A 27960-nucleotide genomic window follows, 5' to 3' on the forward strand; every position below is an offset into this window, starting at 1 on the left:
CAATAGCAGAGATTAAGGGTCTACCTGCCTCACAGTATAAAGGTAATGTGATTATGCCCCTACAAGTTACAAGACATTACATTTGTACTGGCCCAGGTAAAAAAAAAAAATAATACTACTAAATGCTGTGCTTTTGCAAACCATTCATCTTAGTGAGCTTTAGTATGCATACAGGTCATGTTCAATGTATAGGCCTCTTGTGTTACTGTTAACCTGAAGCTTATATTACAGCATGGGTGGGAGTACACAAACACAGGGACTAATGATGTCTGAAACATTAATGCCCATTGGAATCCGTTCAAATTTATTTTATGTAATGGAAAGAAAAATATTCAGAAAAAAAGCATTTGTTGAGGACTTTCTCTAGGGCTTGTGATACTTTAGTAGAGCTGCCATCATTATAAAAAGGCATGCAAGAAGCTGGGCCTGATGTGCCCACTCACACTCACATCAGTATGGAGATGCTCATTAGAGACACGTTTATCATAACAGTCGTTTCTACTCACCTGGAAGTGTTTATAGACAGATAATAGGTAGGTAGGTAGAGCAATAAAATAGATATATAAAAGGTAGATAGATAGATAGATAGATAGATAGATAATAGATCAATGGATAAATAAAATAAAGATAGCTTGATAGATAATAGGCAGATGCTAACAAGACAGATAGATGGAAAGATAGATAGATAGATAGATAGATAATAGATAGATAGATAGATAGATAATAGATAGATAGATAGATAGATAGATAGATAGATAGATAGATGATAGATAGACAGACAGAGACAGATAGATAGAGAGATAAATAGAGAGATAGCAGATGATACACAGATAGACAGATTGCTAAGCTTCGACACGCCAGGTGTTGTGAAACTACAACTCCCAGCATCCTAAAGTAGTTTCCAAGAACAGAGAAGCACGTTTGCACACTGGGAGTTGTAGTTTCACAACAGCTGGACTGCTAGAAGCTGCTGACCTCAGATTCGGTAGGCTATCACAGCTAACATTAACATTTGACTATTGTATATGGGTTACACTAAATCACTGTGTGAACAGCACCCTGGGATGATCCTTATCACATATTAGTTTGATTTACCAATCATACGAGTCACACAGCGTCTCCAACGTGCAAAGTTAACGCTGTTTTGAAAAATGACTGGAATATATCATTTATATAAGAAAATATTACTAACTGTAAATAGGAATAGCGGGGAGAAACATGCATTGGTTACTACATACTACTAATGCTACAATTACAATCAGAATGGAAGTAAAGACCACATACTATTAGTATTGTCCTAACAACAGAAATTACAGTAGGAGAAAGAGTAGATAATGCCCAAACACCCCCAATATAATATAAGCTAAAATCTGAATATTACAGACTGGAGTGACGTCTGGCTACATATATTCCTTCACTATTGATGAAAAGCAACATCCTACAGGACAGGGAGGGAATGGACAGCTGGCGTAAAGTGCTTCACATCAAGGCAATTCATGTCAGATCTGTGTGCGGCATGCAGTCGCAGTATCTAAGGGGTTAAGTGAAGCGCCTAAAATCCATAAAAGTGAGCTGAAACGGGGGAAGCGAGGTGTGTAACTAGAGGAACATTTGTCCTGGAAGTGACACCTGCTTGTTTTCCACAAGTACACGGATATAACAGGATCGTACTTACCGTACACCTCACTGTCCACTTTTCATCGCTTCCAGAAGGCTGTGAATGGAGGAAGGACGGCTGAAATTAAAAAATAAAAAAAAAGGCAAAATCAGAGCCCCTGGAGCCGCTTGCTGTTCTGTGCAGCGCTGTGGTCTATAAATATTGACCCTGACACTTGCTCAGTACTTTACTTGCTCATGGAACAGGTCTGTGTTACCGTACACCATGGTAATACTCAGATGAAGTTCTCAGCTGCTCAGACAAAGCAGTGGATTGGCTCACTACCCTCCAACGGAGTGCCTGCCTGGAAATACCATTTCATTGCCAGCTATACAGATGCTGTACGCCTTTCCAGGGGCCCAAATCAGGCGAAGAAATAAAACATACGTGCTCACCTTTTGAAGGAAACACTTGAACTATTTCTCGGTGCAGATCTAACATGCATAGCGTTCCATATGTCAGCCACTGATTAAATGTGACTGCACTGCCTCCCACGCTGCTAAAACAGCGCTGTTTTTGGAGGGTGGCAGCATTTGATCTCTCCTGCTATGCTTTTGGTACCCATACAGAGATGCAGGAGGGTTTAGGGTGGCTGGGCAGCTTGCCCACTAGATGAACTGTTTCAGATTTCAGTTTGCAATAAAATTGAAGAAAAGACTTGTAGTTTCCAGCATACGTTCTATACACTGTATTTACCGATGGTACAAAAAGGCAACTGGCATTGGCTGTGATCCTTTAACAGGTAGCAAGAGGGGTGGCATGGCTTTTCATTCTGCCAAAATACTTAAAGTGTAACTGCCATTCTATTTTTATTTCTGTAATTTGTAGGGGCAGTGATACTGACCATTTTTTGTAATACACTTTAATTACTGAAATCATACATTTCTATTAGAAATATAGCTCTAAATTGGCCCATTTTGAGCCTTAGCAACGCTCCTCTGTCTTCTGCTTACATAACACAGTCAGTGTTGAGCCAGTCTACAATGTGATGTAAACAGAAGACAGAGGAGCGTTGCTAAGGCTCAACATGGGCCACTTTAGAGCATTTTTTCTAATAGAAATGTATGATTTCAGTAATTAAAGTATATTACAAAAATGGTCAGCATCACTGCCTCTATATGTTACACAAATAAAAATAGAGCGGTAGTTACACTTTAATAATCTAAAAAGAACTGTTCATATATGATGAATGCTGTGCCAAAAGAGACACATAGTAAATGTAACTTATCACAGAGAACAATAACTGCCCTGATTTACATGTGTGGGTATTTCTGACAACTTGTATTACAGGAAATACATGAATCATTAAGATAGTCATACTATAGCTATCGGAAGCATAACCAGAATTCGTAGAGCCCCATAGCAAGACTTGCCCGACCACCTAATTACAGGTAACTGAAAAATCGGCATGAGTAGCAATAATTAAATGTATGGATAAGAAACACCCCAAATTCTTATTCACTAAAAAAAAACATAACAATGTTTTTGCTCTGGAGAAAGCACCCTCAACCACTGGGCCCAGAGCAGCTGAGCAGTTGTGCCCATTACAAGCACTCCTATTTACAAAACTAATGCCTGTCACTTTTCTAGATAGCTAGATAGACAGATAGATAATAGATAGACAGATAGATAGATAGATATGAGATAGATAGATAGATAGATAGATAGATAGATATGAGATAGATAGATAGATAGACAGATAGATATGAGATAGATAGATAAATAGATAAATAGATATAAGATAGATAGATAGATAGATAGATAGATAGATAAATAGATAGATAGACAGATAGCTATGAGATAGATAGATAGATAGATAAATAGATATAAGATAGATAGATAGATAGATAAATAGATAGATAAATAGATAGATAGACAGATAGCTATGAGATAGATATAAGATAGATAGATAGATAATAGATAGATAGACAGATAATAGATAGATAGATAGATAAATAGATAATAGATAGATAGACAGATAGCTATGAGATAGATATAAGATAGATAGATAGATAGATAGATAGATAATAGATAGATAGACAGATAATAGAACTATTCCACCTAGAACTCTGCAAACACTTTCTCCAGGTCCACAGAGGCACCTCAAACAGCGCCTGTCGAGCAGAATTGGGCAGATTCCCACTCTACTTTGCTGTACAGAAGAGGGCGCTATCATTCAGAGCCCATCTTCATAGCAGCAGTCCCAGCTCCTAACATCACAAAGCCTTGCTACACCAAGAAGCAACAGAAAAACAAAGCACCCTGCAACAAGTCACCCAAACCTAGCCTGCCCAAGCCACCAACCAATATAGCCTGACAAAGGGCGGAATCCAGAGGACGATACACAAGTACAAAGAGGAGTATATTAGCGTCTGGAGGAACGACATAAGAACATCCCAGAAGCTGACAGTATACCAGAGCCTGCAGAGGGAGTACAAACTGGCCCCATATCTGGAGAAACTCCCCAATCCAAAAGACCGACAGATCCTGAGCCGCTACAGACTGAGCGCCCACAGCCTGCTCATTGAATCTGGGCGTCACGACAGAGGTACATGCCCAGGGAGAGCAGACTGTGCCAGCAGTGCGACCAGGAGGCCGCGGAGGATGAGGCTCATTTCCTGCTGCGGTGCCCCAAATACTCAGCAGTGAGGGAGACTCACTTCAGGAGACTATCTGATCTCTGCCCAGACTTCACCTCCATGGAGGAGGAAGAGAGACTCTCCATACTGCTGGGGGAAGAGGAGAACACAGCGGCCATAGCAGCACGATATATTACTGCCTGCCATAGACTGAGAGGAGCCTGATATACCATGGACTCCTATACCCCCACCCTGTATATGTCCCCATCCCCCAACCCTACCCAATTATTTCCCACTTGCTTTGGCAATGCTAAAATGTATTTAGTCCTGCCAATAAAACTGATTTAATTTGATAATAGATAGATAATAGATATATAGATATGAGATAGATATGAGATAGATATATAGATAGGTGATAGATAGATAGAAAGATAGATAGATAGATATGAGATAGATAGATAGATATGAGATAGATATGAGATAGATATGAGATAGATATGAGATAGATATATAGATAGATATGAGATAGATATTAGATAGATGATAGATAGATAGATATGAGATAGATATGAGATAGATATGAGATAGATAGATGATAGATAGATAGATATGAGATAGATAGATAGATAGATAGATAGATAGATAGATAGATGATAGATAGATAGATATGAGATAGATATGAGATAGATATGAGATAGATAGATAGATAGATGATAGATAGATAGATAGATAGATAGATAGATGATAGATAGATAGATAGATAGATAGATAGATAGATAGATAGATGATAGATAGATAGATAGATAGATAGATAGATAGATAGATAGATATGAGATAGATATGAGATAGATAGATAGATAGATAGATGATAGATAGATAGATAGATAGATAGATAGATAGATAGATAGATAGATAGATATATGATAGATAGATATATGATAGATAGATATGAGATAGATAGATAATAGATATATAGATAGATATATGATAGATATAATATATATATAGCTAGATAATAGATATATAGATAGATATATAATAGATAGATAGATAGATAGATAATAGATATATTGATAGATACAATAGATATATAATAGATAGACAGGAAGGTAGATAGAAATTAGAGAGATAGATAGATAGATAATAGATAGATAATAGATAGATGATAGATAGATAGATAGATAGATAGATAGATAGATAACAAAGGCTCCACTAAGTAGAGGTGAAAAGCATGGGTGAATAAAGACATCCGCATTTTTCACTTGATTTTCGGAGTGCTGCCTCTTTTTTTTTTGTTGTTTTTTGGTACATAGATAACATAAATTTAATATATATTTGAGATAGATAGATATATAGATAGATAATCAAATGCGCACACACACACATCCTTTATTTTTGAGCATGCATCATACATTCTTAAGAAAGTGTTAAATACCAAGCCTCTATAATCTGTGTGATATGCGATTTCTTCAGCCAACAGGTGCAGCAATAATTCCTTCCCAAATACATCTCTCCAGTATTTTGGTGACATGCTGACATCTCCCCTCAAGGATACTGGCACGTGGTACAAGCAAATACCTTGTGCCTGCTCTTAACAATCTCTTCAGCTATACACCTGACTATTGCTGCATTATTGCTCTCTCCATAGACACCTATCAGTTTTGTAGTAAGGGGGTTGTCTGGTTCTCTATTTATAAAAAAATATATATATATATATATATATATATATATATATATATTAGGTCATTATGAGCTGGGGTCCATTTAAATGGGCCAATACAAGTAGGAAGGATCGGGAATTAAGTGTTCGTTCCCGACCATTTACAGCTGGTGCAGTAAACAGCCTCTCATGGGGATGAACAATCGTTACTGCGATTGTTCCTCCCCATGGAGTTTCACTCTCAGCAGCAAATACCTGTTTATACAGGGCCATACGCTTCCAACAAAGGAAGATTATCTGAGCCACATAAACTAGTTTGCTTGTTACCCAGGCCAGTTATCGGGAACTAGTGTTTGTACTCAGGCTCTTTCCTAATAACTGGCCCATTTATCTCCCCATACAAATGGACCCTTAGTAGACAGGTCCCTAGTTTTGGGACTTCTATAAATGAACTTGGGCAGAGTGCAATTACAAAGAGCTTGACACAGCCATGCACTACACGTAATGCTTAGATTCCCCAGTGGTGGTGCTGTCTGTCACTTTATGTCACAGAGAACAGCTTATTTGGGGGACCTTTTTTGAACAAGAAAGGATTTCGAATAGAGGACAACCCATTTAAAACCACTTGTAGGCATTTTAAAACACACTGGAGTGCATGTATCAATGTATCCTACACCAAAAAATGTCCTAAGACTGCCAGCTCCAACAAGTGCATTTCTCGTTGTTAGAAAGGACTATAGTTGGATCATAGATCATCATATTCATTATCCCGGCGGCTACAAATGTTGTTATTGTATTCGCAACACACAATACCGTGACCTACATAGAAGAGTAGGGGCCCCATAGCAAAGATCACACTGAATTCCCTATTAAAATGTGAGAGGTTTGCTACCCCTGACAAAGGAACTTGGTGTTAGTTTGCCCCTCCACCCCCTTTCAGTGGCCCTTGGGCCAATTTCCAGTGTTTGTCAACACTGGAGTTCATCTGAAGACGGGAGTCACACATAGGTTCCTGAGACCTAAAAGCAAGGATGATGGTAACAACCTAGACTAGACCCCTTCTCTGCAAGAGTCTGCCTCTATAGTATGCACATACTTGTTGATATATATACAACATTAAAGGGCATCTGTCAGCAGTTTTGCACCTATAAAACAGGTCAGCCAGTGTCATAGGTACAAATCTACCGACACATGCCCTTTAAGGCATACAGGACAGCGTGCACTTTGTGTAAAATCAGTGTAACAAATCATTTGTTTTTACCAAACTTTTCCATGTACTATATATCTCCAAGCCCTTACTAGTATGAAGGTAGTCAGTGTGGCTGGACTGAGCTGGTTGCTTTTTGCAAGTGTAGAGTTAAACGAAATCTTTGACCCAACCTGCCATCACTCCATAAAACCTGAAGGCCTGTCATCATAGCTCTAACATGATTTTTTTTTTATCATCTCATATGTTACACACCTGCAACTATCAGCGGTCTACTTAGTGACAGCAAGAAGAGAAAATGATCCCGGACACATGCGCTGCACCACCGCTGTGTTGTGTAATATAAGAACCGGCATAAACACTATTTATAGTATTAGGCGGCATGTAATCTCCTGTTAACTTTCAAGTGCTCAGCTTGTCCTGCTTTCATTCAGGCTATAGAGCAGTCTAATAAATGTATATGCCATATTTTTCGCCCATAAGACACACTTTCCTCCCCCTAAAAGTGGGGGCAAAAGGGCAGAGCGTCTTATGGGGCGAATGCTGCCCTTTTTACTCTGCTAACACTGATACATCGCGGCCGGCGATGTATCAGTGGGGAGGGAGGATGGGGCTGGAGGCCGGCAACTGCTGTTGGAATCGCAGCGGGGCCTAGTGCAGTCACTGTACTCTATTACACCGGGCCCCGCACACAGCAGTATTCATATGTAAAGTGTAGGCAATCCATATGTAAAGTATAGCAATCCTCTGCAGTAGCGCAATCCACGTAGTACTCACTATGAAACTCCCGTACTAGCAGGCAGGCTGGTCGGTCAATCACTTAGTCACGCGCATGCTCCGCCTGCTTCATTAATAAAGTGGGAGGAGCCTGCACGTGACGAAGTGAGTGACCGGCCAGCCTGCCTGCTGTACGGGAGTTTCATAGTGAGTACTACGTGGATTGCGCTACTGCAGAGGATTGCTATACTTTACATATGGATTGCCTACAGTTTACATATAGATTGCCTACATTTTAAATATGAATACTGCTGTGTGCGGGGCCCGGTGTGATAGAGTACAGTGACTGCATCGGGCCCCGTCGCGATTTCAACACCAGTAGCCGGTCTCCACCCCCTGTATTGGGGTCACTGTTTACACAGGGACACTGTTATGGGGGGGATCTGTGGATGACAAATATATAGCATACAATGCTATATATGTGTCATCCACAGATCCCTCCATAGCAGTGTCATCCACAGATCCTCCATAGCAGTGTCATCCACAGATCCCCCATACCAGTGTCATCCACAGATCCCCCCCATAACAGTGCCATCCACAGATTCCCCCCATAAAAGTGTCATCCACAGATGCCCCTATAACAGTGCCATCCACAGATCCCCCATAATAGTGCCATCCACAGATCCCCAAAACAGTGCCATCCATAGATACCCCATAACAGTGCATCATCCACAGATCCCCCATAATAGTGTCATCCACAGACCACCATCAGTTCAAAACCCACCAAAAGCACACCTTTTGGTTCAATTTTTTTTTCTTATTTTCCTCCTCAAAAACTTACTTGCATCTTATGGGCAGGAGTGTCTTATAGGGAGAAAAATACGGTATATATATATATATATATATATATATATATATATATATACACACTGTATATAACACACGCCCCTACACTTTTGGGTAGTGGCGCATGAACAGTTGCTGCTCCAAAAGCGGAAGCAGAGCCTCTATGCTTGTGCCGTGATTAAGCATCCAGCCTTGCCAATAAACAGGCAGATGGGTGCTTCTTCTCTGGTAGGGATGGCCCCTCAAAGGTGAAGAACTTCTGCTAATGACTCAAATTGATTTGTTAGAATCGATTCACTTATCCCCAGTCTAAAGCTAGGAGTAGGTTGTAAATGGAATAGCAGGGGGCCTGAAACAGAATGAACAAAGTTTACAGAATGCATTTTTTTTGGCTCAAGGTATCCACTAACATATGTAAAAATCCTTTTTCCATGTCAAAGTGTCGACTACCTTTAACCCTTTACTGTTCTGGGACACCCCATATATGACTAGCTAGTACTGAAGTGTTAATCACCAGGGCCCCTCCAAAAAAAAAAAAAAAAACTATAAGTGACTGCTAAACCACAGTGGATACTAAATGTAATCCAGACATAACCTTACACTATCAAGCATTATGTGTATTGACCAGTAAAACACAACAGATATTATCACTAGCCACTTCCAGGTTTCTGGGTGTATTTGCATTATCTTGTCAAAAATGCTGAAGTCCCTGAGTCAACAAATCAGGAAAATGAACAAAATTAACACCCCTAAAATCATCTAAAAAGCCTGTTATTTTGGGGGCGTGTCCATGTACATTGAGTAGCCTAATGATCTGTATGCAACTTTTGTGAATACAGTGCATGACCCCCAAAAAGGATACATATTGTGCTTTTATATTTCCTTTTGTCTACAAAAATGTATAATAATACGATAATGTACAGAATAAACTGGAAACCTGGAAAGTGCGGACACATAGTAATTCACATACAAACCAATTGTTCTTGTGCTATTGCTAATGTATAAATGCTCCTAGTCTGTATATACTACCAGCACACTCATTTCTTTTATTTTTTTATTTTCTTTATATTAAGAAAGTTGAAAGCTAAAAATGTCTCCAGAACTATATTTTATTGTTATTGAAGTCAATAGGGAAAAAATAAATAAATACAGATGCACCATCAATTTATCAGGTTACGGTTGAAAATATTTCAATGCACTTCTGTATTATATGAATTGAATTCCTAGTTTCCCCATGTCTTACATGTACCAAACACCACATGAAGATCCCGTGTGAACCCAGTCTTAGTCTTCATTCTGATATAATTAGGAAAATTACTGAAAATAAATTCTATACTATGCCTACAGTTTATGCACTTTTTGGCATCATGGATCAATGTCCTAGGACTGATTATTACATTAAGACTTTGCAGACATCTGCAGATATTATACTATACAGAATGCAAACCTGTAGATCTGAACCATCCATCTGGATTATGCATTTGCCACGCAATCTGCCCTACACCTCATCAACATTGCTAAGCAGACCTACTCTTCAAAAGTGTCAAAAGCATGTAAAATCACAGAAAAATCCATATTTGTGCACAAAAAAAGTCATAGAAGATCTATTTTGCAAGTCTTTAAGGTCAGAATTCTGGGGGTAAAAGGCTTAATAAATACCCTCCATGAGGTGGTTAAAGCATAGCTGAATAAAAAAAAAAAGTTTGCATAATGGCTGTGCTTCTTTGTACAATCATAACTGAATAAACTGTTATATTTGGGCTTCCCTAAAGTTTCTTTCAGCAATATTAATTCCTGTTTCAGCTGCACTGCTGGATGCATTTCTCTCATAAGCAGTGGGTGTCTCCCTTCTGCCAGTACTGTATGCAGTGACCTCACTTTCCTTACTTCCTACTATGTTTATATCCTTCCAGGGAGCTCAGAAAGCTGATAAGAAGGAAGAAATCTCACGTATAGAAGGAAAGGAGGCTCCTATGATGTTTATGTACAGTGCAGAAGCAGTTTTTCAATCATGCTCAGGAGTTCAGCTAGCTCTGAAATGCCCACACTTCCATTCAGCTGTCTTCTTCGTCTCTGTTACCAGGGACAGATCGTGCCTGACAACAGGTATCGGGCTGCAAGTTAGGTGGAAGTGAGACCCCTACTGGCCATAATTGTACTGCTTTTTTTCAGGTGGATGCAGGCATATTTTTTAAGTTATTTAGAAATTTTCCGGTTACACTATTCTCTATTAAATTAAAGGGGTTGTCCTACAAAAAAAAATATTCTATAGTTTTCAAACCAGCACCCAGATCTGAATTCTTAGGTAAAAATTTAGAATGGCCACTAAGTTACTCAATAAAATGTATCTGTACAGCTCCACCTGCTGTTTTGTTTTTCTTATTTCTTTAACCTGCTCGCTGAAATGGCCGCACATGCTCAGTTTCATCCTTCAACTGCCTCCTGAGCGGTGATAGGGAGAGCATGGACACGCCCCCTTAGCTGCAGCAGAAAAGACCCTCCCCTTGAGTTGTCAGATTAATATAAATTTAGCAGAGCAATGAATGGGGGATCTCTGGTTCCATGTGAGGTACTGGGCTGGTTTTAGCTTTGTTAGAGATTGTCATGTACTATATGTCTGATTTTCATTTTTTACATTAGTCATAGGATAACTCCTTTAAATGAAATTGTGTGAAAGTGCAGTGACACTTTAAGAAACAAACAGGGTAATGGGGCACACGATGAACCCAAAAAAAAAAAAAGGAATCTCTATGTAATGGTGACATCCAGGTCAGTTATACTTTGGTGGGCATGAGTGGCTCTGTATCTTTTTTCAGCTTCAGTTTGGAGGCCCTATGTCCTGCAGTGGAGGCACATGTAATGAGTAAAGTGTAGACTGTGCAGACCCAAATTTTTCTGTTTCAGCATTTTGTTTTACTACATGATGCTACCAACAAGCTGATTCTCCCCCAAATGTAGCAGGAGTTTTGGTAATAGTTAGATTGCTTACAAAGTATCTAAGGCAATACCAATAATAAATACCGCTGGATGATACACTAGTGGCATCACAATATAAAGGACATTTCTTTTGCCTATGTAGGTTTGGACTGGAGGCCGGCTAGTATAATAATAAATCCTTCATGATTAAATCTGAAACTTAAGTATATTTGAGATGAAATGGTATTTATATGCTATTTCCTTGCATTGGCAGTGTGGGTGTGGAGCTGAGACAGGTTCATTTCGTCTGGTCAGGCTCCTGCCAGCCGCATAAATTGCTCTCTTCCAGTCGCTTCATGGAATTCATCACTACCAAGTTGACATATGGAAAAGCACAGATCACCTTAGAGGCCAAAGACAGAGGTTTAGGACATATTTTTAGGAAGAAAATCAGACTTAGCTTGGCATCTTCCCCTGAATCTGGAAAAGATGACATTCCAGGGGATAAAAAAAAATGGAGGATAAAGGTTTAAGTGCTGAAAACAAAAGGAAGCAGACATTCCTGTTGTTGTACCCAACAGATGTAATTCATTAGGTTAATAATAGGAGGTTTGTGATCCACTAGACCCGTACGTCTGGCAGTAATTTAACTGCGTATGGCTGTATTATCAAAGCATTTTCCAAATCTTTACAAAAAATAAAGAATAAGTATATTTTAAAACTTTCTTTACACTATTATCACATTTGCTTCAATTTTAAAACTTGGCAAACGTGATCCTTATTGAGTTATTAAAACAATATGAGGAGCCACAGCTGAGAAAAAGAAGGTAATTACCAAAAAACATTAACTGAAATCTAATGATGGCTGACATGAAGTAGAACACAGTGCTACTAACCTAAGAGCCACCTCAGTCAGCAATGAAACAATTTTTTTTTTTTTTTTTTATATTGAAGTTAATTAAGGAAATAATTTGGCCCCCCATGAGGCCCAATAAAGGCACTAAAATAATGTATACTTTTATGTGTATATTGCTTTATGCATATCGATTAGTGAACATCTGATTAGATTAAAAGGGTTGTCCCATGAAAAAGATTCAGCAATTTTAAAACGAGCATCTGCATTTGAATACTTTTGTAATTGCATGCAATTAAAAATGTAGTATAGCCACTGAGTGTCACAATCAGTCAGGGCCGGACTGGGGATAAAAACCAGCCCTGGAAAAAGTTGCATACCAGCCCCACAGCGTAGCGTCATTATTTATTTGTTTATAATAGGAGAAAGCATTCATTTTAAAACGCGTGTGTAAACACGAATATGAACTTTGCCCCACGAATATGAACTTTGCTCTTTTGTAGAACCCCCATAAAAACTTACAATTACTTGGCTTGGCCCTTGGGGATCTCGGACGCCACTTCAACACTTTGGCCGGGGGCTCGGAGGAGCTGATGTTGTGCTTTATCCTAATGACAAATATTTCATAATAAGGATTTGGAGAAGGGGCAGAGGGATAGCAGAGCAGGGAGAGGCTGGTGCTGCTACTAGACACCCAATTTGGTGTGTTTGGAGCATAGCTCCGTTTCCATTGGCACAACCATTACCCTCTCTTTACCATCATATCCACATCACACTGCGGCACAGTGTCTGAGGAAGGCTTTGCATAGCCGAAAACGTTTACACACGTACTGCCGTATGTTATTATACTTTTTTTTTTAAACAAAAAAATAAAAAGAGAAACAGAAAGAATATCCTACTTATCTGCTGTGATCTTTGTAAATATATTACCCGGGGTGGCAACTGACTGTTTGCAAAAATAAATTTTTGTTTAAAGCTGCTATTAGGCGGTCATACCACGGGGGAGTAATAAAGCCCACCATAATGCCCCCCCAGTAGAAATAATTCTCCTTATAATGTGCAAAACATACCCCTTTGTAATGGCCCCAGTTGAGCTAATGTTCCCATAATGTGCCAATATAAAATACCCCTTCTCAGTGCCCCCGTAGATGACCCCCATAGTGCTCCTCTCCCCCTTCCCCATAGTACCCACCATAATGTGTCCCAGTATAAAATGCCCCTATACAGAGCCCCCATATAAAATACCCCTTCTTTTTAGCCCCAGTTGATGCCCCTATAGTGCCCCCAATAATCTGCCAATAAGATATGCCCCCAATCATGTGCCAGTAGCCACAGCCCCCCCATATCATGTGCCAGAGCCCCCATATCATGTGCCAGAGCCCCCATATCATGTGCCAGTAGCCCCCCCCCTTATGTGCCAGTAGCCCCCCTTATGTGCCAGTAGCCACCCCCCTTATGTGCCAATCTCCTTGATTTCCTGAAATCAGTCACCTGATGGACTGTGACACTGAGTTATTCAATATAATGTATCTGTACAGTGCCACCTGCTGCTTGTTCTTTTCCTTATTTCTCTGTCAACCTCGATAAAGTGCAGGTACATTTCAACCCCTTCCTGACATGTCTGGTGCAGTGCATGCGCCATAGCCACTGAGTGTCTGCTGTTCTATGCAACAGACAATTGTGACCATGGCATCCGAGAGTCCTTTCCCTAGGAGTACTGCAGTCCCAAGGCCCAAACAGTTCCCCTGCACAGCGATTAAGGGGGCCATTATGTTGCTATGGCAGACTTGGGTCCTCTAAAGAACCCTAAGCAGGCTCCATAGGAACATAGCAATTCTATAGACTGCAATTTTAAATCATTACAGTTTATAGCAGCAATGATCTAATGATTGCATTTTAAAGTCCCCTAGAGGAACTTAAAATAAGTGTCAAAAATATTTTGGAAAATATAAATATATAAAAAGTAAATTAACTCCCCACATCATTGGCAGCACTGTCCTAGAAAGAAAATCATTAGGGTGGGGGTGGGGGGTTTGGTGCCCTTAAAAAATACTTTTTCCGCAAAAAATAACCATTCATATGGCAATACGAACAGAAAATTGAAAACGTTATAGCTACTGGGATGTGGAGAGGAAAAAATGAAAATGCAAAAAAAAAAAAAAAATGGGCCTGGTCAAAAAAAGCAAGTCAAATTTAGTCATTTTTATCAGGGCTCTGGGCTCATATGTCCTGACCTCCTATCGAAGCCATGTGTATGTCAAAACCTGTCATGGGCACTTATCTTTTTTTCTTTTTTCACAATAATGCAGGTGATTCAGATTCTTTTAGGGAAAATTAGTTGACTTTTTTTTACACATTTTAATTTTAAAACTGGCTCTGAATGTAGAGTGTTACATTAAGATTCTATATAAAAGGAAAGTATAATTACTCTACCAAATAAGTACTCATCATAGTACCTTACACATGGCATTAGTAGTGTCCCACATGCCTTTTTGCACTTCAGCTATTAGCCAGCTTAGCCAATCTTCAACAGTATACTTAACTACAGAAAACCTATGTTAATCCTTTCAGCACTTGCTTTGAAAGCACCCAGAACACATAATTCGCATCCAGGTGTTACGCTCCTCCATGAGCACTCACTGTAAAATCTTTGCTCATTTTGAAAAAGCTTGTATTACGAGGAGCTAAAAGTGGCATATGTTCCCATAAGTATTTTGAATCTTATACGGTAGATTGCTGGGCTGTGTAAATTTGTACAAGACTTATAAAAGACAAATCTTGTAATAGAGGAATCATCTTTGAGCCATATTTATTCATCGAAGTAGGAAGACATTTTTTGTTTCTTTCCCATGTGTATATGGCCATTTATCAGCCTAGAAAAGGGATAAGAATGTATGTCTGTATGGAGATATTACATGGGAGTGTCTAGGAATCCACCGATTTTAGAAGGAATGGCTGACCATCTAATGTGCAGTGACTGTTTAGCAGATTTCAGGGATAAAAAATATCTGGCATGTCAAATTTAGTTGTCTTGCAGTTGCTTCTTCCTTACTCCCCCAAATGATCGTTCAAGCCAACAGTTATTGAAGGTGTATGGCCACATTAAAGAGGTATTCCCGTATCATAATAGGTCATCAATTTTAAATTAGTTGAGGTCTGACGCTTGGCACCCCTGCTAATCACCTATTTGAAGGGGTTGCAGTGCTAGTGTGAGAGATGTGTTCTTTTCATTGTTTACCTGCATGGTGTGTACATTGTACAGTCATGGTCAAAAGTTTTGAGACTGCTTTAGTATGCTTAGATCTTTTTGTCAGATGTTTCTTTGGTATACTGAAGTACAATTATAAGCATTTCATAAGATGTTTAACCTTTATTGATAAATACATCAAGTTTATGCAAAGTCTCAATATTTACAGTGTTGACCCTTCTTTTTTAAGACTTCAGCAATTCAACCTGGCATGCTGAATATCAGCTTCCGGGCCAAGTCTTGACTGATGGAAACCCATTCTTGCCTAATCTATGCTTGGACTTTATCACAATGTCTGTGCTTTACTTTGTGCACCTGCTTTTTGAGGACTGGCCACAGGTTCTCAATAGGATTGAGATCTCGGGAGTTTCCTAGCCATGATTTGACAATTTTAATACTAAGTTACTTAGTTATTACTTTTGCCTCGTGACATGGTTCTCCATAATGCCGGAAAGTGCATTGTCCTCACTAAATTGTTCCTTGCCCATTGTGAGAAGTTGCTCATAGAAAATCCTTGGATACCATGCTTTATTCATGGATATGTTCTTAGGCTAAATTGTGAGTGAGTCCACTCTCTTGGATGAGAAGCAATCCCACACATGAATGGTTTCAGGATGCTTTACTATTGACATGACACAAGATTCACGGTAGCACTCACTTTTTCTTCTCCAATCATTTTTCAAGATATCCCAAACAGTCCGAAGGGGGCTTCATCAGAGAAAATAATTTTACCCTTAGTGGCTTCTATGCTGCCCTTCTTGACATTAGGCTATCTTCTAAAACCTTTGCCTCAGTGTGTGTGCAAATGCACTTACACCTTCCTGCTGCCATTTCTGAGAAAGCTCTGCACTGATGGTGAACCAATCCTGTAGTTGGCTCCTCTTTAGGAGATGGTCCTACCACTAGCTGAACTTTCTTAGGTGCCCTTATGCCTTCTTCATAGCATTTGAACCTCTCTCCTTGAAGTTCTTCATGATATGATACATTTTTTATTTAGGCACAATTTTACAAGCAGTCACTGCCTGATAAGCCCTTTTAATACAAAGCAATGGTAACTAACCTTGGAGGTAACCAAGACAATGATTTCAAGCAACACAACGCCTTTTAAAGCAATCAGTCTTCTCTTCTAATTCAATCAGCATTAGAGAGTAATATCAGCTTCATTGTCCTCATTAACACTTTCTCCTGAGCTAATGAGAAGATCACTGATGAAATGATGTTAGCAGGTCATTTTATGGCAGGGCTGAAATGCTTTTTCGCAGCAAGGAGTTGCACTGCAATTAATTGCATTTCATCTGATCACTCTTCATATCAATCTAGAGTTGATGCAAATTGCCATCATAAAAGCTGAAGTAGCAAACTTTGTAAAAAAAACTAAATTTGTGTCAAAACTTTTGGCACGGCTGTAGTGGTCGTGGAGTGTAACTACAACTGTTCATCCTATTCAAGCGAATGGGAGAGGAAGCTGTCATTACACTCCAGACAGCACGCAGGTAGACATGAAAAAAAATGCAGCTCTTACACTAGCACCACAGCCCCTACAGTGGAGGGGAATGCTGAGGTTAGGTCAAACATTTTATGAAACTGTAATACCCTTAAGAATCTACAGCTACTGTTTATCCTGGGTCCCAAAAAGTTTTCCTAATAGTTTGATCGCCACTAGTTTAGCAAATCAAATACAGTTTAGTCAGAAAATAATAGGGCACAAATGTGTTTTATACAAGTAAAAAGGAGTTGCCTGTTTAGTAAAGTTTAGCAATAAACTGACCCAGAATTGTTTATCTATCAAAGGGCCACTTAAGTGGAAGTCTAAACAGCAAAATGAACATTTTATATTTCAAGCATATAATTTGAAAATTATCTTGATTCTGTTAATTTGTTTTTGCAGTCTACATTTACACCTTGCAGCTTTTTAATTCCCCCAAACTATTTTGGCACGGTTCACTGTGAAAAAGTAAACCTCAAATGTATATATTGGCCAGAACTGTTGAGACAGCACAAGAATATACAGCATAACTTAGAGGAAGCCTTAGAAATAAGAGTGGTGTGATATCTTACATAGGCACATAGCATAAGCACCAATACCCATATGTCAGGCTAGATCAGTCACTAGTCCTTGAAATACATAATGATGGTGTTCTGCTTTATTTCAGGAGACATTTCAAAAAAGATCATAAAAATCTGATGTACACTACTGAAGGAAGGGCTATATGTTCTTCATCGTGATTAAAGTCTATTATTAATAGTGCAGCATATAGCTGGAGTCTGCTCTCCCTGAATTTGTTTGATGCCCATTGGCACAAGGAGAGATCTCACATAGAGAAAGTTCAGTAGATAGATAGACTGACAGACAGACAGTTAGATTAACATTTATAGCGTCTTCTCTCCTTGAATGTATTTGTGGCCTGTTGGCACTTGAAAGGAAAGGATCATACAGAGTAGGTTTCCGTTTAAATGTAGTCACCTTGCCATGGTGGATGGACACAAATGATATTTATCAAAATATAATTGCTAATATTTACTTTATACAGTAGCATCATGTCATCCTCAAAAAGTTGATTAGTGACAGTGCTAGCAGTCTGAACCCCATCATTCCGATATTGGGTCAACAATATTCTACTTCCATAAAACCCCTTTAACAAATATGATTGTTCAGTGCAAATTCTCAGGCTCATTGGTAAAGGGATGATGTGCTAATCATTTGGGCAAATGTAGTCTACATCCAAGGTTGTCAATCACTAAGATGGTCTTGCCACTTGCTGAACTTTCTTAGGTGCCCTGAAGCCTTCTTCACAGCATTTGAACATCTCTCCTTGAAGTTCTTCGTGATATGATAAATGATTGATTTAGGCGCAATCGCACAAGCAGTCCTTACCTGTGAAGCCCTTTTGATAAAAAACAATGATAACTACACGTGTTTCCTTGGAGTTAACCATACTTAACAGAAGAAGACAATGATTTCAAGAATCAAGACAGTAAGGTTGCAAACATGAAACAAAACAGCTTAGTAATCAAAGAGAAATTGCATACACAAAATATAAATTTTTGGGATTTGGGTGGTCTGCTTTAACTAACAGGTCATGTTTCCAGTGTCTTTGAATGTTTTTATCTGAATTGTACTCCTTTTCTTTAAAAAGTTATTGCCACCACACGTTATAGGAGTGGGAATTTGACAGTTGGACTCCTGCCAATCCTGACACTGCAGGGATTGCTTTAGTGCTGGGTCTCTTTCGCAGTATAGCTCTATTCTAGTACTGCAATTTTCCCTAATTCCTCATTTCTTACAGTACATTTCCAATTTTAGACCATTTCTGTACAGATCTGGTCTGAAAGGGGCTTGTCCCATCTTGCAGTTACTAAAGCGCGATGAGTCACAGTCCTGACAACTTGCTTGCTGTTTTGATAGCTTACTATTGCGGTGCATGAGAGCTATGGAAACAGCTTAGGGCCATTGCACATAGCAATATGCCCTCCAAGATATACGGTCTGTCAGCAGGCCATATGTCCCGGAGCAGCATCATAGATTACAATGATGCTGTGCACGTCGGGACGCCCGCGGGACTATTGTCCCGCACTCATATGATCTTATAATGAGGGGACAATAGTCCCGCGGGTGGCCCGACGTGCACAGCATCATTGTAATCTATGATGCTGTGCGCTCCCGTGCGCACGATCAATGCTGCTCCGGGACATATGGCCCGCTCACGGAGCGTATATCTCGGAGGGCATATGGACGTGTGCAAGGGCATTTAGAAGAACAAGCTATACTGTTTCTCGGCTACGAAAAGCATCATAGTTTGCACCGGAATGAGAGCTACGGAAACATCAGAGTGCCAGAGTGCCCTGCTGTTTCCCAGGCAGGAGGTGGTCGGGACTGTGTCTCATCTCGTGTCCCTTTAAGTTTGTGCTTGCCTTGAAGGATAACACCTCCCTCCTGAACTGAGGGTCTCTTGTAGTTGTTAAATTTGTGCCCTCTTTTTTCAAAAACCTTCCAGGTTGTGCTGCGGAGGAGCCTCTTCAGGCCTGCCACCACTATGCTTATACTGTGTTAAATGTGTGTTTTTGGTTTACATAGAACATAGTGTTTTTTAATGGAATAACAACTTTACATACAAGAAAACAATTTACCATTTGATTAAAGTCTTTCTCATGACCTTTAGTATATTCTAACTGAGGCATTATAAAAGATTTTGTAGGAATTTGTTATAATATTAAAGGAAGTCTATCACCTAAAATGACCATTATACACCCCAAATATGATGATATCCATTACATTCCCCATTTTATAATCTTACCTTTCATATTGCTGTCCGTCGCCTATTCGCTCTTAAAAACACTTTTATTCCATATGCTAATCGGGTTCTGAAGGTGCCCAGGGGCGGCGTTTATGCGGCCGGTGCCCAGGCTCCACGGCGCTGTTCAAATCAAACCCCTCCCCTTTCACCCCTCTGGCCCGCCCTCGGTTCTTCAGATACCATCCTCCAGTCAATGACCAATCCGGCGCCTGCGCACTCCATTACTCACTAGGGCAGAGGCAGCAGAGCGTTTAATGCGCATGCGCCGGCCCGTACATCCCGATCTAGCCGGCGGAAGTAAACTGCCAAAATATCGGGATGTACGGGCCGGCGCATGCGCATTAAACGCTCTGCTGCCTCTGCCCTAGTGAGTAATGGAGTGCGCAGGCGCCGGATTGGTCATTGACTGGAGGATGGTATCTGAAGAACCGAGGGCGGGCCAGAGGGGTGAAAGGGGAGGGGTTTGATTTGAACAGCGCCGTGGAGCCTGGGCACCGGCCGCATAAACGCAGCCCCTGGGCACCTTCAGAACCCGATTAGCATATGGAATAAAAGTGTTTTTAAGAGCGAATAGGCGACGGACAGCAATATGAAAGGTAAGATTATAAAATGGGGAATGTAATGGATATCATCATGTTTGGGGTGTATAATGGTCATTTTAGGTGATAGACTCCCTTTAAAGAGTATTTTTTCTGATGGTAAGTGTAAAAAATCCAAATTATATCCCCTGTGATTTAATATTTCTGCACAATAATATATGAAAAAGTCCAAGGAAGGTAAATGCACTGTAAATGACAGTAAAAATATTTTGCCTGTCGCATATCTTGCTAAAGAGGGCAGCAGTGTGCTACACACCACACAGATCTTCAGCGAAGGGGTTAACAGGTAAGATAAAATGTTTGACATCTGGAAGGAAACCATAGATTCCACGGAGCTCTTTCAATTACTGTGCAATAAAAATAGTTTGAGATAGCAATAACTTTGGCATTGGTTATCACAAAGGAAAGTTAAAAAAAAAGTATTATTTGGCCTAAGATATCTTCAGTTTCACCTAAATGTCCCCTCCGGCTCCACGTACCCATCTGGATAAATAATCAAATATTCCCACTTGTAAACACCTGTCTGTAGTATCGAGAATATTGCATATTTGTAACATCTGGAAATACAGAGCTGGAGTATAGGATATCTATAATTTGTAGTGTGCCTGAACTTAACTGTTTGATCAACATCACAATGCCTCCTCTTCATCACCAAGCTTATGTATTCAAGGAATGGTCCAGAACTGGAAAAAAAAAGGGTCTGCTTTTTCCAGAAGCAGTGTCACGCTTGGTCAAGGGCCCTCAGCTCCCTTCACTTCAATAGAGTATAGCTGCAATACCATGTACATCCCATGGATAAGTGTGGTGCTATTTGTGGAAAACAAAAACAGTACTTTGTATCTAATCCTGAATCAATCCAGTTTTTGGCATAAAAGAAGTCTACATAGGGGCTGGTGTAGATTTCAGTTTAAGCGCATGATAAATTCCCCCCTGTGTGTATTACATGGAGATCTACCATTGCTATCAAAATCAATGGAGGGCCAGAGGCCCACCAAGTCAAGATATAGATGATTAGTGGGTGATCAACCATATTGACCATGTATACAGAGACGGGTTTCCTCAGACAAGCCCCCTTTATTAATTTCTGTGGTTTGCATTTCTTGGCCTTATGAGTTATGACAAATATATTAAAGATGTAAATCTGAAAAGTAGGGGTTGGAAGTGTCTAGAATCTTGCTTGAGGAAATGATACATTGTTGCATTTTTCTGTCAATCAATGATTGCAAGACCCAATTCATGGCCTATGCTGTAAGAGCAATTTATCTTACAGTCACCCCATAAATAATGTACAGATCACTGCCGCTCTAACATTCCTTGTTAAACAGAGCCAAATAAAACAGTTACCACAACAGATTTTATTTCTGAGGTTAGCAGCCAAGAGCTGTTCTTACTTTAACTGAACATAATAGGAAAATCCCTGAAAGATTACATTGTAGATAGAAATATCCCATTATAACCAGAATGTGGCTAATTATGTGCATTTTACACTGTTATAATATTACATTGGCTGATTAGGATTACAATGTCTTAGTGCTTATTGCATAGTGCTCATGTATATGGCAGAGTTATGTGCATTGAGCAAGTGTTGCAGTGCACAGGAGCCACATGGCGGCTTAGCTGTCTAGCACAGTGTGCTGCTGGACATAGTCCATCGGGTGCCATAGGTATGGAGTGTCAATGATGGTATACATATAGCATCCAATGGAGTATTCTATTACTTTGGGGTGGGAGGTGATGGGAATAACAAAACAGTAAAGGCCCATACTTCTCTATGGGTGGTCTGTTACAGCCTTGTAGAAGATGTTAATTAAGGCCATGTGCACGAGGGCTAGCTATGCTGTATTACTAGCCAATTAAAGGGGTTGTCTAACAAAATATATTCTACAGTTTTCAAACTAGCACCTGGATCTGAGTTATTCAATAAAATGTATTTGTATAGCGCCACCTGCTGTTTGTTTTTTTATTCTTTGTCCGGCTCTCTGAGAAGGCCGCACATGCTCAGTTTCATTCTTCAGCTGCACATTTGACCACAGCATCTAAAGAGTTAAATGCCCACGATCAGCATTAGGGTTAAATGCTATGGCGCCTGCTGCAAAAACGAGTGGGCACCATATTTAAAGTCTGACCGCCAACGTATATATACATAATGCAGTTGAGAACGGGTTAAAACATAATATTTCTCAGCAATGTGGGCACATATGAACATGCAACCAACACAGATGCCTTCAACTGCCAAGTGCAAATATAAAAGGTCAGTCAGAGTCATAGGTACAAATCTGCTGACAGATATCCTTCAAATAAAAGTAGGTTGAACACAGTGCCTTCTACAATGGGTATGATTGCCATCACTGAAAACAGCCCATTAAATCAAAAGATCACCAGCACCAATAGATCCCTGGACATCCTTTTTTTAATTGTTAAAATCTGATGCAATCATGTAGTGGTCATACAATTCCAGTCAAGTTGGGTGACAACCAATTTAGTCATCTCCCAGGGGTTTGTTAGACATCTTTTTCAGACACGTTATATATCATTCTTCATAACTAATGATTTGCAATTAGGTATGCAGAATAGTTAAGCGCAGGCCAGTTCTAAGATGATAGATATTTTGGTTGTCACCCAAGTTTTTGAGAAACGAACATTATTCGAAAACATATGAATAGGAGTTTTAACAATATGACAAACAGAATTCATGGTTTATCTTAACCACCTCAGCTCCCCTAGCTTAAACACCCTTAATGACCAGACCACTTTTTACAATTCTGCATTACGCTTTCACCGTTTATTGCTCGGTCATACAACTTACCACCCAAATGAATTTTACCTCCTTTTCTTCTCACTAATAGAGCTTTCATTTGGAGGTATTTCATTGCTGCTGACATTTTTACTTTTTTTGTTATTAATCGAAATTTACAAAAAAAATTGCAAAAAAATGACATTTTTCACTTTCAAAGTTGTACAGAAGTAATAGTGGCTTTTCCAGATTACTCCCTGGAGTGGTGCTCTTGTCTAATGTGGTTGACCTAACTACTGATGGAAATATAAATTATAAAAGTAAGGAAATCGACAGGCACTCTATATCTGTTTTTTAAAGATATTTATTGTTAGATATTATACAGAGTTTTTATTCAATAAAAGATTATAAAAAAAATAAAAAATTGGGGGTTTTGTTTCGTTTGTTTGATAATGGAATTCGGGTGTGGGGGGCTTGGTGCTGGTATTATCATTCAAAGTAGTGAGGTATAGGTGTGATGGAGATACTGACTAATTAATCATTAATTGATAGGTGGGAGTAAATAATCGATAGGTATGCAAATTTATTATCGATGGGAAATATAATCGATGCAATATAATCGATAGAAAAAAATGGGCAATAAATTCGTAGGTAGACAGGGAAAATGGTAAATAAGGATAAAAAGGTGTAGATCTTTTTTTTTTTTTATTATATAAACTTTTATTTTATTTTTTTTAGTTATCATACAAAAAGATACATGACAATATACCATTTACAATGCAATAAGATCCAAGTGTCCGTCAGTTCTAGTCCATAAAGCATAGTTAAATATGATTTCATGCAAATACCCATAATTAAATAGATATTGACCAAACTCAGATAGAGGTCTCTCTGCCTGAGGGGGAAGCAGGACCCACCCGGCATTGAAGGGTTTAGAATTACAGATAAAAGGAGACATCTTATTTATTATAATTATCTCTATACTGGGAGGGAGCATAGGCCCGAGGCCCGGGGGGCCCGCCAAGCAGCGAACACGCACCCGCCACGGCCTCTCTCAGACGTAAGCAAGCGCCACGGACAGGACCAAGACCCGTGGGGCGAGTCCTCTGGTGCACACCTATCCCATCTGGGGCAGGCTCATAGCGATCTTTAATCGCACCCTTCCATAGAACCGGAGAAGAACAAAAGGGGGTCCAGCAGTCTTCTATCCCAGTGGTATAAAACCCACTCCCAGGATTTCCTGCCTCATCCCCATAAAGTTGGATTAAATGATAATAGCCTGTTTAAGCATAACTCGCATGGGTTCACCGCGGTATCTCGTGAAGAGAGGACACAAATCAAAGTGTCACTCAACAATCTCCAGCACTTGAGAAGACAAGAAGAAAACGTAACCAGCCAGCACTGTCTCATTAAGAGAACCGTGCCCAGCATAAGCTCCAGTTCATTAAGAAGGGACAAATGACGGGACCCAAACCACACCCGAGTCAGCTCACTGCCCGTGGTAGAAACTCACGTCCAAGAGAAAAAGCCGCATCCCGGGTCACACCCGATGCCCGGACCCCCCAAGTCCTGAGCCCCGAACCCTCACCAGAATATTAGTCCATAATTTGGATTAATCAAGAATTAACCAATATCCAATGCCGGTAAGTCCTGCCGGCCCCCGGCATTTCAAAAGATGCTCCATTATAGCTTCACATTCTGCATTAATACATTGCATACAAACAAAAAGCCGGACAAATTGGATCTTCCCCCAACAAATCCCCTACCATACCCCCCCCCCCTCCCCCCACCTTGCAGAGAAAAAAAAAAAAAAAAAAAAAAAGATATATATATATATTTAAATTAGTTGATCATATCCCAGTCTTTCCACAATTTATCCCACTTTAAGTAGGAGCCTCGTTGTTTATGCAAGATCTTCTCGTAACTTTTCACCTTCTCAACCAGACCCAACCAGTTATTACAATCTGGAGCGGAGGGGCAAAACCATGCTCTAGAAATGAGAAGCCTGGCCAGAAACATCACCTTAATCAACAATCGACCATTTGCGGGTTGATAATTAACCTCCGATAAATCTCCCAGAACCCATATCCTGGGAGTGAAGGGAACCACAATGTTAAGTTTACAAGCCAGGTTGGTTTGAACCGATCTCCAGTACCTGCTCACCATTGGGCAATCCCAGAACAGATGTAGATGATCTGCCTCGGGTTCACCACAGCGTGGGCAGCCAGAGGAGGTACTAAGTCCTCTCCTATATAACCATATAGGTGTCACATATATTTTGTGCAAAATATTGAATTGTACCACAATGTGATTAAAATTGTGCGAGACCAATGTTAAGCTTTCCCCTATATTCTCCCAGTTCGGAGAGCCCGTCGCTGAGAGCGAGGATGACCAGGCTCTCTGTCCTGGTGAAAGAACGTCAGAAAAAAACTTTTTCATTAAGTGTCTATAACAGTGAGATACTTTAATTCTCGTGACTATTTTCTTGGAAATTAAATCGTGTAAAAATTCTGGAGTTTCAAAAAAAAAGGTGGGAGTAAATAATCGATAGGTATGCAAATTTATTATCGATGGGAAATATAATCGATGCAATATAATCGATAGAAAAAAATGGGCAATAAATTCGTAGGTAGACAGGGAAAAATGGTAAATAAGGATAAAAAGGTGTAGATCTTGAGGATATCAAAAAAATTTATATAAAAAATCTCCGTTATATATATATATATATATATATATATATTTGGGACAATCTCCGTTATATTTCTTGGACACTATATTTCTTGGACATTATATTTCTTGGACACTATTGGATCCCTATTCGTATATACTATACTCTATTTTTTCACTTCCACTACCATTTTTTTATATCCATTTTTTTTATATCCTTAAGATCTACACCTTTTTATCCTTATTTACCATTTTCCCTGTCTACCTACGAATTTATTGCCCATTTTTTTCTATCGATTATATTTCCCATCGATAATAAATTCGCATACCTATCGATTATTTACTCCCAACTATCAATTAATTATTAATTAGTCAGTATCTCCATCACACCTATACCTCACTACTTTGGGTGATAATACCAGCACCAAGCCCTCCACACCCGAATTCCATTATCAAACAAACGAAACAAAACCCCCCAAAATGTTTATTTTTTTAAATCTTTTATTGAATAAAAACTCTGTATAATATTTAACAATAAATATCTTTAAAAACCAGATATAGAGTGCCTGTTGATTTCCCTACTTTTATTATTTTTCACTTTCAGTTGTAAATTTTTTGAAAAAAAAAAACTACATTTCTATATACATTTTTCTCTAAATTTATTGTTCTACATGTCTTTGATAAAAAAAAATGTTTGGGTAAAAAAAAAATGGTTTGGGTAAAAGTTATAGGGCCAGATTTATCATTAACTCAGGTCAGAATAATGTAGTGAAAAAGTCCCAAAAAAAGTCCCAAACGCTAAAACTGCGCACAAATTTGCGACTTTTTTCTGCTCTGCACTATGCTCGCCAGTTTCTGAAAGTGGGCGTATTTTCTTATGTAAATGAATCTCTAGACAGATTTACTATTGGGACTATTTAAAAAGTTGTAAAAAAAGTCGCAATTTCACTCCAGTGAGGACCATGCTTATCTTATGAGACCTTTTAATAGAACATGCGACTTTTTCATAAAAACGTGCGACTTTTTCATAAAAACGTGCAACTTTTTCGTAAAGATGTGCGACTTTTGTAAAGCTGCTTACATTTATTACAGTCTTAAAAAGCCGATCATAAATCTGACTTGGCTAAAACTGACTTTAGCCATATGTTAAAGTGGAGTCAGCTGTCAGAGTCATGATAAATCTGGCCCATAGCGTTTACAAACTATGGTACAAAAATGTGAATTTCCGCATTTTGAAGCAGCTCTGACTTTCTGAGCACCTGTCATGTTTCCTGAGGTTCTACAATGCCCAGACAGTGGAAACACCCCACAAATGACCCCATTTCAGAAAGTAGACACCCTAAGGTATTCGCAGATGGGCATAGTGAGTTCATAGAACTTTTTATTTTTTGTCACAAGCGGAAAATTATGATTATTATTTATTTTATTTTTTCCTTACAAAGTCTCATATTCCACTAACTTGTGACAAAAAATAAAAACTTCCATGAACTCACTATGCCCATCACAAAATACCTTAGGGTGTCTTCTTTCCAAAATGGGGTCACTTATGGGGTAGTAATACTGCCCTGGCATTTAAGGGGCCCTAATGCGTGAGAAGAAGTCTGGAATCCAAATGTGTAAAAAATGCACTGTAAAATCCTAAAAGTACTCATTGGAATTTGGGCCCCTTTGCCCACCTAGGCTGCAAAAAAGTGTCACACATGTGGTATCGCCGTACTCAGAAGAAGTAGGGCATTGTGTTTTGGGGTGTATTTTTACATATACCCATGCTGGGTGAGAGAAATATCTCTCTAAACTTTTCCCATTTTTTTATACAAAGTTGTCATTATAGAGAGATATTTCTCTCACCCAGCATGGGTATATGTAAAAAGACACCCCAAAACACATTGCCCAACTTCTCCTGAGTACGGTGATACCAGATGTGTGACACTTTTTTGCAGCCTAGGTGGGCAAAGGGGCCCAAATTCCAATGAGTACTTTTAG

General features: G+C 39.4%; 1 long non-coding RNA gene across 2 annotated transcripts in view; it reads right to left on the reverse strand.

The window, feature by feature from the left end:
- LOC122925449 overlaps positions 1 to 27960 on the reverse strand; it is a 315494-nt gene that overhangs the window by 57541 nt on the left and 229993 nt on the right. The window contains exon 4 of one of the 2 annotated variants that reach the window (XR_006387629.1): positions 1676 to 1735. The exons of the other annotated variant lie outside the window; for it this stretch is intronic. This is a non-coding gene — a long non-coding RNA (uncharacterized LOC122925449). The remainder of the gene's footprint in view (positions 1 to 1675; positions 1736 to 27960) is intronic. 2 annotated transcript variants of the gene reach the window in all.

The sequence above is a fragment of the Bufo gargarizans genome, chromosome 1 (genome assembly GCF_014858855.1).
Source record: "Bufo gargarizans isolate SCDJY-AF-19 chromosome 1, ASM1485885v1, whole genome shotgun sequence".
NCBI lineage: Eukaryota > Metazoa > Chordata > Amphibia > Anura > Bufonidae > Bufo > Bufo gargarizans.